The sequence below is a fragment of the Pantherophis guttatus genome, chromosome 3, assembly GCF_059756535.1.
Source record: "Pantherophis guttatus breed Tessera chromosome 3, ASM5975653v1, whole genome shotgun sequence".
NCBI classification, from domain to species: Eukaryota; Metazoa; Chordata; class Lepidosauria; order Squamata; family Colubridae; genus Pantherophis; species Pantherophis guttatus.
This window is the reverse complement of record NC_142065.1, coordinates 76,780,021-76,799,684: the sequence shown is the minus strand read 5'-3', so window position 1 is coordinate 76,799,684 and position 19,664 is coordinate 76,780,021. Positions and strand designations below refer to the sequence as shown.

The window sequence follows — 19,664 nt, the reverse complement described above, 5'->3', positions numbered from 1 at the left end:
TGTTGAAATTCAAAAGATTGGATACTCTGGTTGCTGACCTTGAAAAAGTGTCATGGGTCTGCCAAATGCTAATAATTGGGTAAAATTAGATATATTATATTGAAACTATTGAATCTTTTTCAACTTGTAGACCAAAGAAACAAAATTCTCTGTGTGAAGTTGATTAACCCCCTATCCTCACCCCTCAAGCTGCATTACAGATTGGATTCAATTGGCTTTTACATGCATGGGATTTTCTGCTATCCACAATGGAAGTAAAGAAAAGGTAGAATCTTCCATCAATCCAGCAGCCACCTCCAGTGGTCCCAAGGCCAATTGGCAGAGCCAAATCTTCATGCTCTTGCAGAAGAATAGGAGGGTCGGGGGGGGCAGATCTTATCTTAAAGCAGGGGTGAGGAGCTATGGACCTTTTATAGTTTGTGGACTTCAACTCCCAGAATTCCTGAGCCAGCCACATTCACAATTCACAAAAGCAGATTGCCTTTTAATAAAGCCATGTTGAAGTCGACAAGGCATAAAGGGACCATAGTTCCCCATTTCCACCTTTAGAACCCTTTAAAGGGTGAGCACTGTGGCAGAGAAGACTCTTCTTCCAGATCCCAATAGTCAGAGTTCAGTTGACTGACAGATCCACAGTAAGCCCTCTTTGCCAGCACAATAGGACTGGCTTGTTAAAATACACTACTATATTCTGTAAATAGTTTATAGAAATGAAGGTTTTGGGTTTTTTTTTTCCCTCCTCCAGAATAAATGATGCACATTCAATGTTCTTTCATATGATGCATGCTTAACATTTCTTCCACTCTGGCTTCACAAGGGAAACACTAACCCATTTTTGTGTATCTCATTTCCTTTGCGATTCCTAATTACTTGGTTCTAAGCAACTATTTTTTTCCCCTGCCTGGCTCTTTTCTTTCTTCCTGCTTCCACTTTTCAGAATCAGATGTCATAGTTCAAGCTGTTTTACAACCTTCAGCATAGCAACCTTCCCTTTTTCAACCCCCAGACCTGCTGATAGGCAGACAGTTGAATCTTGCTGCAAGTGATAACCAGGCTGTTTCCAGTCTTTATGTCCAGTCAGAGGATTACTAATTACTTAATTTACCATGTACAGCCTATACAAAGATATAACATTTACATGCCAATAAAATTGTGAAATTTCATCCACAAAGTATTCATTCGGCAAAACTCAATTGGATCTAGATTTTAAAATATGGGAATAGTCTCCTTAATGCAATTTTAGAGCCATTACTTTGACTATGTCTACTCTTGGTAGGAGTAGACATTAGTGAACTCTACTATGCCTAACTCTACTATGCCTACTATGCCGGTATAAATATAATTGTTATTTCAGATGGTCTAGTCATATGCAATGAAGTATTTTTATTGCAACCTTAATTTATTATTATTATTATTATTATTATTATTATTATTATTATTATTATTATTTTATTTATATGCCGCCCTTCTCTGGAGACTCAGGGCGGCTTACAATGCGTTAAGCAATAGCCTTCATACTTTTGTATATTTATACAAAGTCAGCTTATTGCCCCCACAAACTGGGTCCTCATTTCACCTACCTTAGAAAGGATGGAAGGCTGAGTCAACCTTGAGCCTGGTGAGATTCGAACTTGCAGTAATTGCAGGCAGCTGGTGCACTGTAACGGTGCTTAATCAGCTATGCCATATATAAATATTAAATCTTATGCATAACTTTTTTTTTTTTGCCAGGAAAAGATGGTCTGCCTGAATTAAATATTCTTCCAGCTATTTCCTTCTGGATATATTGGAATATAATTCCCATGACCCTTTGCTGGAAGGAATAGAGAGAATTTCACATCTCCACACATCTGGAGGGGATGAGCTGAACCGGCCTCTTTCTGCTTATAAACAACTCTGCAAGGAAAGCTAAGTTAGCAGGGTGAACACAAAGGACAGAACTTCACAGCAGAGGTCCATCGTTGTCCATCGTTCTACAATAAAACTAGGTCTACACTTAGCCATCTTGCACAAGGCAAGTTCACATCACATGGTTAGACCTCAATGAGTTAAGAGTCACAGGCAACAGTAAAATGAGCAAAAAGCTTCAATTTACCTGCATTTGGGTTTTAAAATGCTTTCACTACAACTGTTGTCAAAGGATAATAAATAGCCAACTTGCCTTTTATGGCTCAAAACTCAGGAGCGACTCAAAGAGTTGCTGGTATTATTCAGCAGTAAAGAGAAACAAACTTGCAAGGGGCATTTACACAGTACTAAATCCTTGTAAAATTAGATTAAAACAAGCCTGCTATGTGACCCAACCTTTAGGCCTACTTAAACACCTGTGGATTTATGGAGTTCAGAGGTCTGCAAGGTCTCTGTTAACGTTCATTTTCAAAACTAGACCTCAAGTGACATCCTTTGCTGGGGTAGTTAATTTCAATTTGCTTCTAGCTTGAAAGGTGATCATATTAAGATATATGAGCAACACTTATCTTTATGCCAAAACTGCAACCTGAACAGGAGATAAATTCTGAATGCTACAGAGTTTGTTTCCAGAGGGCTTGCTAAACAATATATTTCATTGAGTTTAATTTTGCAGTTCTTTCTGCACACAGCAGCTTACAATGTCAACAAATTTTCAAGCCAAACGTCTGCCTGACTTTTAATGAACATGATTTCTTTTCTCAAAAAAGCATAAGAGCATAGAAAAACTTTCTGAGGATCATAAGGTTCTGAAAAGAGAGATTCTTAATAAATATTTAAAGTTCATAACAGAGGCAAAGGACTTAAGCTGGTCTCCTTAACCTGTTAGCCTCCAGCTATAGTGAGAATATAATTTGACAGTGTTAGAATATTTTATTGGCCAAGTATGACAGCCAAAATTCCTAACCGGCATGCCATGCCATGCTGCCTTGGAATTTTGGGAATTGTATAATTGTAGCACAAGAATTCTGGGAACTGTACAATGTTTGGAAAGTAAACATCCTAGTTTATAAAGCTTTGTTAAAATAACATCAAATAAAAAATAAGTTTGCTTGAGAATATGTAGAACTCTGCAAGTCACAGTAAATATAATTAATCGGGATGAAACAAAACTTACCTAATTTAATGAAGCTTTCCCTACTTCTAGGTCCTGAACCAGACATACATGCAGAAATTGCATCTTTTCCTATTCAGCGAACCCCGGTTATTTCCTCATTCTTGGAAGCAGCTATCATCCTTTCTTCATGCAGATCAAACCATGATGGCTGCAATACATCTGAAGTTTGTCTTCAGGTTTGAAAATGTGAACATAAAATGCCCACTCAGAACCATCTTAAAACCATCACGGTCATATCCGCTCGCAAAAAATGTTAAATTACTTGGACAAAGTATTGTTTCCTCCTAACTGCTAAGTAAACATTTTTTGGAATTCTGAATTTTGATTAAGATGTTAGATTAAAACTAAAAAAAAAAAAAAAAAAACCTGGATTCAAATCTACCCCCAGTCATGGACACTTCCTGGATGATTTTGGACCATCCACTCAAAGTCACCCAAGAAGTGTCCGTGACTAAGGGTAGATGACTTTAACCCTTTCTTATCTGCTAAATTGTGGCTGCTATTTTAATTGGAATTAATCATCCCACTAATCCCAATGGAAACTTCCTTTCCAGTACAAATGACAGATGTAGGACCATTTATGAGCAGGAATAATAGCGGTTGCCTACATTTAAAGCCCCTTCTCTCACAATACACAATCACAACCATAATAACACAAGGGCTATCAATAGATTCAACTCAATGTAATTCGTTCTAATCTTGATTATAGGAAATATGACTTCTGCAATAGAGTAGTAAATGTCTGGAACACTCTACCTGATCCTGTTGTTAGTCTCGTTAATCCCCATACCTTTTACCTTAAACTGTGTACTGTGGACCTTTCATGTTTCTTAAGAGGTCCCTAAGGGGTCGTGCGTAAGGATACCAGAGTGCCTAACATCCCGGTCCAACTGTCCACATTTATATGTAATCATTCTATGTGTTTATGGCTATGTTTTCCCTATTTATATCCTTTTATTTGTGCCAATTTTTTTCATGTGTCCATATCTATGTCTATACTGTTACTTGTTTCCTTGTACTTGTTGACAAATAAATAATAATAATACAGGTCTTGAAAAAGAGGAAACAGAATATTACCTAATCTGGGAGAGATGGTATAAATGGTTGGAGGAAAAGGGAAACAGGACAAGGGAAGACTAAATAACGGTTGAATTAGGAAGAGAAATATAGGAACAAATGGGAAGAAATAAAAATTGTGGAAAGTAAATTGGGTACATGTTTATGTCAAATGTAAATAAAACAATTAGAATAATTATAATGGTATATACAGTATATATGATATATTAGAAATATATGCATAAAAGATATATTAAGAAAGAGAGAGAAAATGTATAAGTATGGATTACCGAAACTGTTGAAAAGAAGGAAGTGTTAATATTGCTTTTTTTAAAAAAAAACTGTTTAATAAAAATATTTTTTTTAAAAAAAATACAGGTCTTGATTCTGTTCTCACTGTAAGTGAACAGTCCTACTTGTCTTCAAGTGAAGAAGAATGAGAAAAAGCAATGCAGAATTTCTCTTTTCAAACTCATAGCTGTGTTCCATGAAATAAATAAATATATGCAACTGGATGGTAGACTAAGGTTCTACAACACGAGAGTTAATCTCACCGTGTCACGTTGCCCTCACATGACGTTTCACGATGTTTTTCCCCATTCACGGAGCTGGGGTGGCCGTGGCCTGCACGTGACACATCTGGCCCATAGGCCACCAATTTGACACCCTTGTTCTACAAGATTCTTGGCTCACTGGAGCTTATGAAAATTATAGTTCAAAAACATTAGGTAGGTATTAACGTGCTTATTCTTGCTTTATTGCATGAGATTTTAAAAAAAGGAGTTGCAAAGAAGTATCCATGCAGATCAGATAAATATTTTGTATGTTGATTCATCTCTCAAATACCTTAGTCTTGCAAATATCTCTGGTTAAAATGCAGAAACAAACTTATGCAGAAGTTATAACTTATATAATTTATATAGTGGAACTTCAGAGAAAAGACTTCTTTGTACTTTGTACTTTGTGTTATATACAATAATTGGTACAGCCTCTGGTACGGTTGTGCTGAGCAAGGATTGCAGTGTTAGTAGCAGTAGTGAAATCCAAATTTTTTTACTACCGGTTCTGTGGGCCTAGCTTGGTGGGTATGGTGTTGTGTGGCTTGGTGGGTGTGGCAGGGGAAGGATACTGCAAAATCTTCATTCCCACCCCACTCCAGGGGAAGGATACTGCAAAATCCCCATTCCCATCCCACTCTGGGATCAGCCAGAGGTGGTATTTGCCTGTTCTCCAAACTGCTCAAATTTTCCGCTACTGGTTCTCCAGAACCTGTCAGAATCTGCTGGATTTCACCCCTGGTTAGGAGCCTCTGTCAGTCTTTCTAACCATGGTTGGAAAGTTACTCTGGAACATCTTGGCAATTACAGGTTTATTCATGGATTACTCTACCACACTTTGTCCAGATAAGCATTCACCGCATGGGAAAATTGTCCCACCTTCCATCTACATTACAAGCCCTCCTTCTGCACAGTGGGAATAATGGAAATAATATTGTCATTAGCTCACAGTTGTTTGCAGCTTCCCATAAACTATAAGTCCTCCCCAATCACTTTATTTTCCCCCAGTGTCTGTTTTATTTGAATCGCTTCAAGGATGATAAGAGTTTTGTTTGAAAATGCAATTGTTATGATATTTTCCACCCTTTCTTTTAAAAACCAGCAAATGTAAACCTCTTTTACTTTGATCATTCCTATTTGTATTATCTTTAGAGGGCAGAATATTTACATGAACCTTTCGTACTAAAGAGAAAAGACGCATGATTAATGTGTCTTAGCCAATTTATATTCCAATCCATATGGCTTCTCAAACGGATAGGTGTGTGCAATAAAGCAATATCAAGCCTCATCTCTTGCTGATCTATCTAAATTTACATGCAGCTAAATCTTTTTTATTGCACCTGACAATATGTTGTGCCTTACCTTTATATCTTAACTTACACCATTTATAGTATGGGTGTATTTTTACGAGACTGAATTGCTTTAAAAAGTATATGTATATGTTTCTCTGGATCATGTACATTTTAATGATCATCAGCTTTCTTAGCTTTCTTTTTTATTTTATACTTTTTTTAAAAAAAAATCTGTATAAATATATATATTTGCTGCTCCAGGTAGTTCCAACAATTCACTAAGTCATTAAACAAAGGAGTTGTTAAACAGCTATATTTATGATCATAGTTCAATTTTCCTTTTCTTTACAGACCTGCAAAAGTTTTTGAGGTCATAAACATGAGGATTGGTCACAAAGTTACTTTTATATCACATTTCTAAGTATGAACAGTCGCTAAATGAGGCAGTCCCTAAACAAGGGCTAACTATATTACATAGCTGGTAATCAAATAGGTTCTTTATTTCTGGCCAGAGAGTTTGATAATTTTTTTTAGCTAAATAAAATCTTTTTTCTCACTTCTGTAATGAGTAGGCAGTATTTGCAATGGGAAAATAAATAAATATTTCCAATATTGCAAGCTTCATCCATGGAAGATTACATTTTCTCTTTACATGGGAAAAGCAAAACAAAACACATAAACCATCTTGGTATTATTGCTTTTAAGCCATACAAGTTCTTTCAAATTCATATAGTCAGGATAGGGAAGGACCCAGTTTTCTGGTAAAATACAAGATTTGTCCACTGACTTAATTCCTAATAAGGATGTACAGGAATTCCACCATAATTTCATTTTGAGGGGAAGAAGGAAGAAACAGGGATTGTGGTCATCCTTTTCCACTAGATTTCATAGCCAATCAGCTTGAATCTGAATATTTTCATCTCTTCCCTCAAAAATAACCTTAAACCCTAAATCGTATCCTTACAATTTATATTGATATTATTTCCTAATTGCTTATTTGTACCCTATGACTATCATTAAGTGTTGTACCTTATGATTCTTGAGGAACATATGTTTTCTTTTACGTACACTGAGAGCATATGCACCAAGACAAATTCTTTGTGTGTCCAATCACACTTGGCCAATAAAAAATTCTATTCTATTCTATTCTATTCTATTCTATTCTATTCTATTCTATTCTATTCTATTCTATTCTATTCTATTCTATTCTATTCTATATCCTATCCTATCCTATCCTATTCTATCCTATCCTAAACAACAAAATGGATGAACTTGAACTAATGGTACCCTAATGTGATCGAAGATGAAGACAGGACTCATTTACTCATTTTTACAACCCTAATTTGTACTTTCTCTTTGGGCATGTTATGCATGCCAATTCATTGGAGTCAAGTAAAGAATGCTGGCTGGCTTGAGAAATCAAAGTTTATACGAAGTTGAACATACAACAATTGAAAGAAGCCGTGCTTGACGGAGTAGCATGGGGAGCACTTGCCTATAAAATCACCAAGAATTGGACACAACTAAATGGTTAAAAACAAAGAAACAAAAAGCTCCAAGTAGAACTAAGAATGGTTCTGCTATGAAGTCCTGGAAAGATGCGGTCAAACAGTTCTGAGCTACATACATGGTGTTGTTCACATCGGATGTAAGAAAGTTTCCTGTGTTTCTATTGATCAGCATGTGACAATACTGATCTCCAATATGAAGAAATAAATGGATGGATTCCTCATACCTTGTGGCTGGCAACATATCTGGGTCAGTAGTGGGTTTCAATATTTTTTTACTACTGGTTCTGTGGGCGTGGCTTGGTGAGTGTGACATGGCTTGGTGGACATGGCTTGGTGGGCATGGCAGGGGAAGGATACTATAAAATCTCTATTCCCTCCCCAATCCAGGGGAAGGTTACTGCAAAATCCCCATTTCCTCCCGATCAGCTGGGACTTGGGAGGTAGAGAATAGATGGGGGCAGGGCCAGTCAGAATTTTTACTACTGGTTCTCTGAACTACTCAGAATTTCCGCTACTGGTTCTCCAGAACTGGTCAGAACCTGCTGAAACCCACCTCTGATCTGAGTATTCAACTAAAGGTGAAGCCAACCTGCTGCATATACATATACAAAACAAAACAACATAAATTGTGCAAGCAAGCAAAAGAATATGGATCAAGAGAAGAGAAAAGACACTTCCAGGACGATCCTACACTCAGTCACTTAGGGCTAAATTCTGGTGAATTCAATAATCTTGTTTAAAATATTTAAAATCCATTGCTACCCTTGCTGTAATTCATCTCCAAAGTTGGGAAGGTTAAGATGTGAAAGTGTTGCCAGAGTCTGGTAATGGTTTGATCTATAAATATAACTATTTCTGTATGGCTTTGTATACCTGCTGACTTTCATACCAGGAGTAAAATGCACATAGTAAGAAGTTCAAAGGTTTCCTCTGAGGTCTTTGACTAAAAGTGCTGCAATGTTGTGGCTCCAAAGACACTCTTAGCTCAGGAAGTTCTAAAGTTTTCCCTTTCATAAGAATAAACAGTTTAAGTCACCTTCCATGTGTTTCAGGCAGTATCAAATCGGTCAATGAAATTGGAAAAACTGTTACAAAGAATAAATATAGGCAAAATTATGGTAGATGGATAATGTATTGTCTTCTCCCAGGGCAGCCAGTATTATGCTTCTTTGTTGATCCACCATGGTTAATGTCAGCTTTATGAGGTGGACCTGGTGAAGATCCTAACACTACAAGAAGACTGGAACCAGTGGTGGTATTCAGCTGGTTCTATCCAGTTCGGGCGAACTGGTGGTGGCGACTGTGGGAGGCTCCACCCACCTGCCCGGATGTCATCACATCCCATTTATCCAGGTTTCTGATGCTCTGCACATGCACGCGCTCACATATGCAAACCGGTAGCGAAGGTAAGTGAGTGCCACCCCTGACTGGAACTACACAATATTGAAATAGACTATAATAATTGTTCAGGTCTTCGCTATTTTATGATCCCCTCCATCTGATTCTGAGGGAGGGAGGGTCTATTCTGAACCTTTGAAAAATAGGCTTCATTCCAGTGGTGGGTTGACCCCGGTTCGCACTGGTTCTATAGAACCGATAGTAAAATCAGCAGGAGGCTCCACCCACCAACCCTGATGTCATCAAATTGCTTCTGTGCTTGCGCAGAAGAGCATATGTGTACATGAATGAAGCAAGCGCATGCGCGGCCCCACTGCAAAGTGGTAGTAAAGGTAAGTAGATCCCACCCCTGCTTCATTCACGTTGTCCCATCAGCTTTTGGTTCCATTCTCTATGGCCATTTCCCCAGTGCTCTAGAGTTTAATGGGTTTTATCCTGAATCCTGCAACTATGAAGGTCAAAACATGTTTTCTTTGGTTCCCGAGTGCAAGATCTAATAGGTTTAATATATAAAACTGAACATTAGGGGAAAAAAAAAAACAACCTAGTTTGTTACCTAGTTTGGGTAATGAATGTCTACAAGAAAATGTCTGCAAGAAAACAACCAAGTTCAGAGAGCACCAAGGGCCCTTCAAAAACAAAGACAAGTTTGATTCAATTGTCCTCACCAGAGGTGCTCAAGAGGTAGTTAGATCACCCTCTATCTGGAATGCTTTCATTTGTATGGCAAGGTATTGGCTATCTTGGCTTATGTGACCTCTTCAAGTCTGTTTTTATGAACAGCATTGCTTAAGCAGCTACTGTCTTTTCTCCACAGCTATTCGGTGAAAATCTCCATTGAGGAAAATTAACTTTGCTGTGATGTGAAGTCATTATTATGAAAGTATCATTTCCAAATTTTTATGAATTACTGCTTTGGTTGAACCAACAGTAGCAGCATAAAGTTCCCAGGGGAAGGTATCAGTCCACTTCCCTTTGAACTCTATTTCTGCATTAGGTTTCGGAACAATTACATTTCCTTTTTCACTTTCCTCTGACAATTTATTTTCCTTCTGTGAGCGTTTCCTGCTCTGTGACAAATGCTGAAATACACTGGAAAAGGCCTTCATCAGAAAGCTAAAGGGTAGCTATTTTTAGTTTTCCCTTTTTCGCACGAATATGCATGCGCGCACATACACTCACATACAGATACAATTTTGCATGCTGTCCTGAATTTTAATGAACAGCCCCAGTGATAATCAGTGAGCATCTATATTTATAGAATCATCATAAACGTGGAACTGTATTTTTATATATGCCAGAGTGCTCCATATGTTTAAATTTGTGTGTTAATTTATTTATTTTTTATAGCAAATGAAATATGAGAATTTCTATTCCCTCCCCACCCTTTCTGGTGAAATTAGACATAGGCTTGAGTATTTATACAAATATACTTTTTTCCCCTGTTATGTACACTGAAAGGTTCTTAAAAATCCATTCATCCTATGAGTTATGTTCATACACCATAGATGATATTTAATAACAAACAGAACAAGAATAGCAGATCAATCCTATTTCTAGGTCAACACAAATACTCTTGAGTTTTAATTGGAAAAGGGTGGTGGGGTTGTTGCATAGGCGTGCATTTCTTTACAGATTAAAACGTTGGACACTGTTTAGACAAAGTCTTCTTTTCTTTCCACTTTCCTTTGTCACCATCTCTTTTCCCATCCAGTTGGCAGCTGGGCAACAGACAAATCGCCCTTTTCAGGAGCCTGAAATCCTTAATTGAAAGGTGCAGTTGCACAGTAGTTAAATCTATGTCTTATAGCAATGAGAGGCGTATGTTGCTTGTACATGTTTTCAACTATCTGTGCCATGTAACTGTCTGTCTAAGGACATCCAGAGCACCCATATAGGCAAGCGTTTTGTTAAGTTCGCTAATGTTTTACAAAATCCTTGCAAGAGTTCTAGCTTCTAAGAACTTTGCATCAAGTTAGAAGCCATGGTGTGTGTGTGGGCGGGGGAATGGCATTGGGGAGAGAGAAGAAAAATCTGGTTCATCTTTTGCTGGTATTACAGGCAGGATTATCCCGTGTTCCATTCAATTTCAGGTTTCTCTAATGACTTATATTTATATTTATTTATTTATTAAATTTATATGCCACTCATCTTGCTGTCCAAGACCGTTCTGGGTGACTTAGAATATAGTTAAAAATAGGGATGTAAAAACAACAACACAGACATACACTGTCGTTAGAAACTGATTTTGATGATTAGAATATAAAGGGTTTTTTTTGGTAAATGCATATATATATATATATATATATATATATATATATATATATATATATATATATATATATATTTGTATGAATGTGGATATAGATATAGATATGCACACAGGCTACATTACATAGATGTTTATGATTTTTCATTTCTGCCATTCCCTGTCTGCTTCCTTGGTAGTTAATTTGGTGATATTTAAATTTAAAAGCCAATTATTTTTAGTTATTTAAAAAGCAGTTAAAGTGGGAAGGAGACAGGAGACCGGCTGCCACAAATTTTCTTGGAATCGCACTCAAAATATAAAACATTATATTAAAATGAGATATATGGCCCAAAGGATAGACTCAGTTTAGAAAACAGTACAAAAGGGATAAATTGTGAATTCTTTCAGCTATAAACCTATAAATTAAAAATAAAATCCTATCAGAAAGAAAAAATAACAATTCATCACAGTATTTATCAATTGAAGTTCTGATATTTAAAACTGAAGATCTAATTTTTGATAGGATGTATCTCTGTGTTCCAGATATTGCATTTGTAGACCTAAAAAAAAATAAGATATCATGTTAACCTTAATCCTGATTAACCTGGAATGCTTAAAGAAATGGAAAACAGCACTGGGATTATACTGCTCCACAATGCAAATTATGTACCTATTAAATATGGCACATGCCATTTCATAATTATGTGAATCCCACTGCTATGTTTGTCCTTTGCATAAAATTTGCCATAGAATCATAAAGAGAAAGACTTTTGAAGTTGCTGCTTAGAATTAGCATCTGGACTAATTGAGCAGGCACACAAAACATCGTAATATAATGCATTCTCTCACAGACACACTTATTTTGCACTGGTGTATATGGGTTTTTTTTTATATAAACATGTGTTTCATTTTTTGCTCTTTTTCATTTTTGGCAATGCATTTCCCCCCCCACTCAGTCAGCCATTCCACTACATGACATTTGCTGGAAATGTGTGAATGCTATCTATACCTTAGCAAACATATGCAGGCCATGAGCGACTGTATGTGTGTTTATGATATTCCACTATCTAGTGCACTGCCCATCAGTGTTTTTATGATAAAGCATATCGAACTATTATGGAATTATTTTTCATTCTTCCTTTTTTTATTTATTTCATTATACCAAAATTATCATTTGCTTCTACTCAGAAATATTTGCACTTCACAACAGTGATAGAACTTTGCTATAAGACTCTGATGCTTCAGCAATAAAAAATCTCTCTGAATTTTTTTTTTTTTTTTTTTTTTAGAAAAAGGATCTCAAAGCTACAAAAATGGGTTTGCCTTACAAATCTAATAAATATATTGGGTTTTCTAGGTACCATTCAATTGAGCTATTATTTTTTTAATGCGTGTTTTTGTTATTATTCAATTAGATAAATATTACTATTTGAAATAAAGTGCTAAGAAATAAAACAATAATTTTAAATGAGAAGCATTGTATCTTCATCCTTCATAGACCAGTAGCAAAATCAAAATACTCCAGTAACTTTAAAAGTTCATGGAGATGAAGAATGAATGATAATTTCCTCTCATAAAAGATTTTATTTTGACAACAATAAAATAAAGTTTACACTGAGCATCTGATGAATCTTCCTTTAAAAAAAAAAATTAGGCAGAGCAAAAGAACGAATTTTAATCAGCACTTCTGGATGCATCTCTCCCAACCAGTTTTTACACTTAGAATAATAGTAAGAATATCAATACCAAAAGGAAATGTTTTTTTTAAAAAAAAAACCCAAAAATCAAAGCCGGAAGGATTCTTGCATCTAATTTGGCTAATTAGGAATTGCCTAAGGCACAACACAAAAGAGATGACGAAAACTATTATTTAAAAAAAAAAAACAATTCTTTTCCAAAAGCAAGGACTACATTGACAATAAAAGTCCCAGCTGTAGGAGGAGGGGATAAATTGAGGTGCGGTATCAGCCTCTTTTTGTCACATAGCTAAAAGTGATTAAGTGCTAATTAGGGGCTCATGAGCAGAAACTTTCTATGAAAACTCATTGAAAGTCTTGATCTACATCTTGGCAATTCTTCTCTTATCTCCCCCTACAGAACCCCAAAGGGTACTATGTAAAGAATTAAAAAAAAAAAGAATAAAAATGTATATGGTGGAAACCCATGTATCTTTAGAAGTAACTTTTGACTCATTCATGGTTCCCACTATTGACTTCTGGAATCACTGTAAAATCATAGTGTGTCATATATGAGTGCTAATGCAGAGTAACCCTGCCTCCGCAGAAAGAAAAGCTTTCGAAAATTGAACATCAAGCAAGAGGTTGAATTGTGATCATCAAAAGAAAGAAAAGTAGAAAAAGGATCCATCTCCATCAGGCCTCTTAGGACATGCTTACATCACATTCTAGATGTAGATGATCGTTATTGTCACTTATTATCTCAAAATGCTACATTAGGATGTTGCTGTGCATCTCACTTCCTGCCCCCTGCCTGGGACCTTGGGACTATAATCCTGGGAGTAAGAAACAGTGGGGAAGAATAAATATTGTGCTGTCAATTCTCAATGGTTGTGTTACACACACACACATATAGACACACACACACACACACACACACACACACACACACACACAGAGAGAGAGAGAGAGAGAGAGAGAGAGAGAGAGAGAGAGAGAGAGAGAAATACCATAGCAACCCACCATTAATATATACTGATTTAGCCTAGTGATATGATGCTTTAATAATTTAAAAGGGGATTACTTAAATTCAAGATCTATCTAGGTTTGTTTCTCTTGAAGACTCAATCATATTTCTAACTGTAGTTGGAGGCAAGATACCCAAATATCCATAGTGATAGTGTTGATAGTACTTGTGAATACCCCAGAGTCATCTGGCAGATCACTGAGAGAGAGAGAGAGAGAATTAAAATGAGCCTTGAGAAAATCCAGAAGTTCTGTTTTTATATCTTCATGAATATTGATATTTTAACTACATGTGTTTCTCATAACAGTAAGACACAAAATCCTTAACTAATAGAGGCACAAATCACTTCTTGTACCCTGTTGTAAGGGGTAGGTATTGACAGAAGGACAACAACGTGGGTATGAAATGGATTATTCAGATAGAACTATAATTTTAATTTATTTTGCCATGCTTTGACACATCAAATTAAACATTGGAACTATTTCCTGACCAATCTTATTTTGAATGTTTTTATAATGACATCATTTATTACGTTCTGATTATTTACTTCACGGTACTTCCATGTCATATATTTCCCAATTCTTTTGGAGTTGAAGACCCAAAGGTCAGTTATCAAAATTCATGCACATGGCCACTGGCATGTATCAATGACAGTTACACTGACCCAGGACCATCTGTAACCTTCCCAATCACCTTCCAACAAGCAAAGTCAACGAAAGAATTCAGATTTACTTAACTACATGTCTGATTCACTGAACTCCTATAATGATTTGCTTAACAACTGGGTCAAAAATTGTCATAAAATGAGGCACAACTCACTTTAACACATCGGCCACACTTAGCAACAGGAATTTTGGGCTCAATTGTGGTCATAAATTGAGGACACCTATACTAAAGTGACTTTAGAGTTAGCTTACCAGCTTGTCATCCATCACCTTTAAGACAAACTTCCATTTACTGACAATGTTACAGTTACTCTGGTTCTGTGTTTTTCTCAGTTAATCTGAGTATATTAAAATCCTAAATGTATGAATTACAGACCTTTGTGTGCCAATTGAAAGAGGAAAAATGCTAGCTTGATGAAAACCTGGCATAAATTAGTCACAATACATTCAGAAAAGCTGTCTTATCTCTGAAGAACACAGAGGATCTGCATAAAAATCGGATGTAGTGATTGTTTCATCTAAAGAGTATTTGATTTACTCTCCCCTATTTTAAATAATGCAACATAATAAAATATGAAATCTGTTTTTCAGCATATCTGCAATTTTATTCAAAGTAATACCCTTTCCATATGTTTTTCTACCTACTTGACAGTCTTGCTAGAGACTAATTGTTATGTCTGAACAATATCAACAAGAAATCTTTTGAGGATATTAGAAAAACCATCCATCCATTTCTCCTCTGTTCTGTGATTACATTTGTATAATTCTGTATTATCTTAAGAGCTTTGATATCAAGCAAGTTTAAATTGTCAAGTATAGTACGGTAAGCTCATAACCTTTGTTTAATACAAAAGTAGCATATTATGAATAAGTCACCTTTGCCAGCTTTGGAAGCTATTGCTACTATATTAACCCAGTAAACATAATGAGAAATATTAGATAATTACTATTCAGAAACTGAATTTGCCACCATAATTGTTACCCCATACAGCCATTTCTTTCCAGCTATAAAGAACGTTCATTTTTCCATTGTTTGATAACAGACACACTTTTGAAATTCACTGTTTGATTGAGACAATTATTAAGAAATTGCAAACCAGCAATTCTATATGAAACAAAAGAAAGACATAACAGAACAGGTACCACTGGTTAATCACTTAAATTAAGATCCAAAATTTGTTGAAAGCCAACGTTCTTATGTGAATAATCACCACTGAAATATAAACCTACAATATATATTTTTTCTTCTTTGAAGGGAATATATTTTTTATATATCTTTTTTTTTTTTGAGTACTGAAAATTTGGAACATTGATTTGGGATGTTTCACATTTGCTGTAATTTACATCATGCAACTTTTACAATGCATATTGAAAAGCTTGAGTAAATATCTCACTGGGCATTGTGTTGAATGGATGTAGTAACAAGAGCTCCTATATCGGCTGTTCTCTGTCCACTTGGTAGCGGAAAGCGGTTGGATTATAAAGGAATGAATGGATAACAATTAACACTATAAAACTGTGTGAATGAAAAGAGACCTGGGTAACTTCCACGATTCCAATTTCCATTTATTCTTTTTCACCATTTAAAAACAAACGCGGAGGGTTCTGAAAATAAATGAAAATTGATTGCTCTTCAACAACATAAATTACACTTTTGTTTGAATCCAGCCTTCGTGAGGTGGAAGCGCAAACCTGCATTTGAATTCCTAATGATTCTTCCCATTGTCTCCCAGCTGTTAGAACCTGCCAGTCACCAATGAAAGGTAATAATCACTACCAGAAAATTCCAGTGTGGTAGACAAAAGTACCAGCCGGGGCAAAAATAAATAAATAAATAGAACCAATTGGTCATGGATGGAAAGGAAATTTCACTCGGGAATGAACTGGACAATGGAATTGATTAAGTCTAGCTTCCCTCACATCCAAAGGCTAAGACTTAAATTTCAAAGTCAGGCAAACCTCGCCAAAATAACTTATATTCATTATCTGTGCTCTGTCTGAACCGCTGTGAAATCTCATGGCTGTGACAAGTGTTTTTGGCTTCAACAGTAATGGAAGCAGTCATTGTCGTTCCCGTCCTCCTCGCCCCCCCCCGCCCCCGTGCCTTTTTGTCTTCTATATTATGAAAGTAGTTACAGTCAGATGTAGTGCTTAGAAATCCTTTAATTAGCTCAGATGCTCTTTTGCAGGCCTTTCCAAGCTGATTTCTCTCTCTCTCTCTCTCTCTCTCTTTCTCTCTTTTTAAAGATCTTACTAATTGTATACGTTTATTAGGACATCTCACACTTAATACTCCCTATCACAGCAGGGGCCCTTCAGCGACAAGCCATAATGGCTTGCAAAAGCAGACATACAGAGAAGAGCCATACAACACACTGTTATTTCAGGTCACAGGGACATAAAAGCAACCACTGGATTATTGTTTAGAAATTTTGAAAAAGAATATAGCAAATCTTATGCCCTTCACATTTATAAATGTTTATGAATTTACAATTGTACTGGGGGAAAAAAAAACCACACAATTGTACTATTAAGGAAGACAAGCATTGCATGATGATGATGGTGGTGACAATTGATATAGCATTAAAAGGAAATAATTGAAAACAACAATTATTATTTTTCTTAGTATACACACACACAAACACATACTTCTTTTCAGAGCACAAGCAAGATATTTTAATTGCTTAACATTTCACAATTAGACTTCAGAGTTCAATTTTCTTGGGTAACTCACAGCAAAAGTGAAGCTTTTTTTTTTTTCATAACTAAAAGAGAGAAAAAAATTCACACTAGGGTATTTCCAATACATGTTGTCGCTTTAATTATGTATTTGTGCAGTGATGCAGTCAAGCAATGCTTGTCTTTGATATATCTTTAGATGGTAATATATATTACGTTCCCTACCTCAAAAAGTAATAATCCAGTTTGGATTTATTTGAGGAGAGGAGTTATAATATTGCCTTTAATATATATGTTTCTACATGTTTATGTGTCGAAAGAGTTGCTTTTAGAGGACTTTATTATAACCTACTTGTCAGTTCCAAATATTACTGGTAAAAACAAGGCAAGGAAAACATACCATATATTAATCCAGGCAAAGTCTCATATCATCCATGAAAACTCAATGCTATTTTTTATCCACCCTCCACCCTCCAGGGGACAATGGAGGAGGGGGTGAGGGAACAAACAGCTCAAGAAACTATAAAAGAAAGTGATTGTGGGAGTAGCCCTAATATGTGTTTTTTTTCCATGTAGTCATTAAAATGACAGAAAATTGTGTCTGTGTGCCTGTGTGTTTGCAATCCCCCAAAAGCACTTCTAATGTTTCTCCACAGAGATGTTTATATGCGATTGTGGGGATGGTAGGAGCCTTACAATAGGGGCCCTTAAACTTATACAATACTATGACACCTGTCCTCTAAAATAATTCATGAATTTTCAATATATAATGTGTGAATAAAATTAAGTAACAAACAAACAAGCAACACAACTAATACAATTGGGGGATAGTTTTAACAGGTGATGAGTCACCTCCTCAAACTAGTATTCAGTATAACTGTCCAAGCAAGCCCAATTAAGGCTTGTTCAGATAAAGTGAGAACTTGTTTTAACAATGCTCCCAATTTTCTCCCACAAGCCACAATCAACATTTAAAAAAAAAAAAAAAAAACCACGTTTGCAATCCTCTCTAAATGATTTGTGACCTCTTGGGGAGTCACAACCCACAGCTTAATAACTTCTGCTTTTTTTTAAAAAAAAGAGATGTATGGTATTATAAACTGTTTCAGACTTAGGCTTCTTAAACAGAAATATCCAGAAATAAGCCATTGTGATAGGACAGAAATACATCTGGATGGGTGTTCAAAGTTAACAACTCTCTGTATTTTACCACTGGATTAATGATAGAAGCATCATGACTGATTTTGGAAAATGACTTCTTTATGTCTCTAAGCCATGCCACATTGGTGATACTTCAAACACAAAATTATAGGAGTCAGTGGTGAAATCCTCCTCAGATTGCCACCAGTTCACTGCCCACACATGTGCGGTGCATGCCAAACACACACTGTGCATGTCTGGTGGATGCCAAAAGCACACTGCGCACGCACATACACAACACATGCCAAATGCGTGCTTCATACGGAAAAAGACTTCACTGGGTAAGTAGAACAGCAAGGGGGGGGGAACAGCTGTGCCATGCAACTTAGCTTCACTAGAAAGCAGGTTTAGCAAAGCTAAACCGTGTGGCACAGCTGATCATCAGAAATACCGGTTCGGACAAACTGGTAGCTTTTTTTAGCTACTGGTTCCACCTAACCGGTAGGTTTTTAAACTGCCAGTTCACCTGAATTGGCAGCTTTTTTAAACTATCAGTTTAACCGAACCGGTAGCTTTTTTTTACTATCAGTTCGCCTGAACCGGTACTTTTTATCACTACCAATTCACTCAAACCAGAGCGAACCAGTAGCATTTCACCCGATAGGAGTACCATCTGATAATGCCTTTCTTCATATCCAGTGCTAACTACTGATTTCTTCATAAAAAGGAATCATGTAACCAATAAAGGAGAATATTTGTAGCTCAGGGTTGAAATGAAGGGTTCCTTGGTGCTCTCTGAGCTTGCTTGTTTTCTTGCAGATGTTTCATTACCTATGTAATGAAACTAGGTAACATCATCAGTGCTAGTAAGGAGTGCTGTTTGCTGTCAGTTTATATTCTGGTGTGTTGCCTGTCTGTGTGGGTGAAACATATACTCAACATAGGACTGAAATAATAGAATATTGATAATTCCCAACCATGTCAGAGTCATGACAGCAAATGATTAAATAGAGTCTATCATTCTTATGTGCCCAGATTTCCAGCTGGATGCCCAGATGTTCATCTAGATTTTCAAGAATTCTTGATTCATGATGCTGTTGTATTCTGGCACATTTTATATTTAACCTGTTTGAATCCTGTTACTGAATATAATGCAGGGCAAAAGCATTCCTTGGTTACATGTACATATGCCAACAAAACACTTTAGACCACTCAGGACCTCATATTTATGGGCAAGCATCCTGTGTTAGCATGAAAGGTGAAGTGCTGGGATCCTTTTATTTTCCAAGCTAAATTCACCTCCTTTCAAATAGTGTCCTGCCTTTCT

The 19,664-nt window shown here is 36.3% G+C and overlaps 2 long non-coding RNA genes across 2 annotated transcripts in view; both read right to left on the bottom strand.

Moving 5' to 3' along the window:
* Nucleotides 1-19,664, bottom strand: part of LOC132711327 (uncharacterized) — a 297,945-nt gene that overhangs the window by 86,885 nt on the left and 191,396 nt on the right. The gene's annotated exons all lie outside the window — the stretch shown is intronic.
* Nucleotides 1-19,664, bottom strand: part of LOC132711326 (uncharacterized) — a 183,729-nt gene that overhangs the window by 6,367 nt on the left and 157,698 nt on the right. The window lies entirely within an intron of this gene.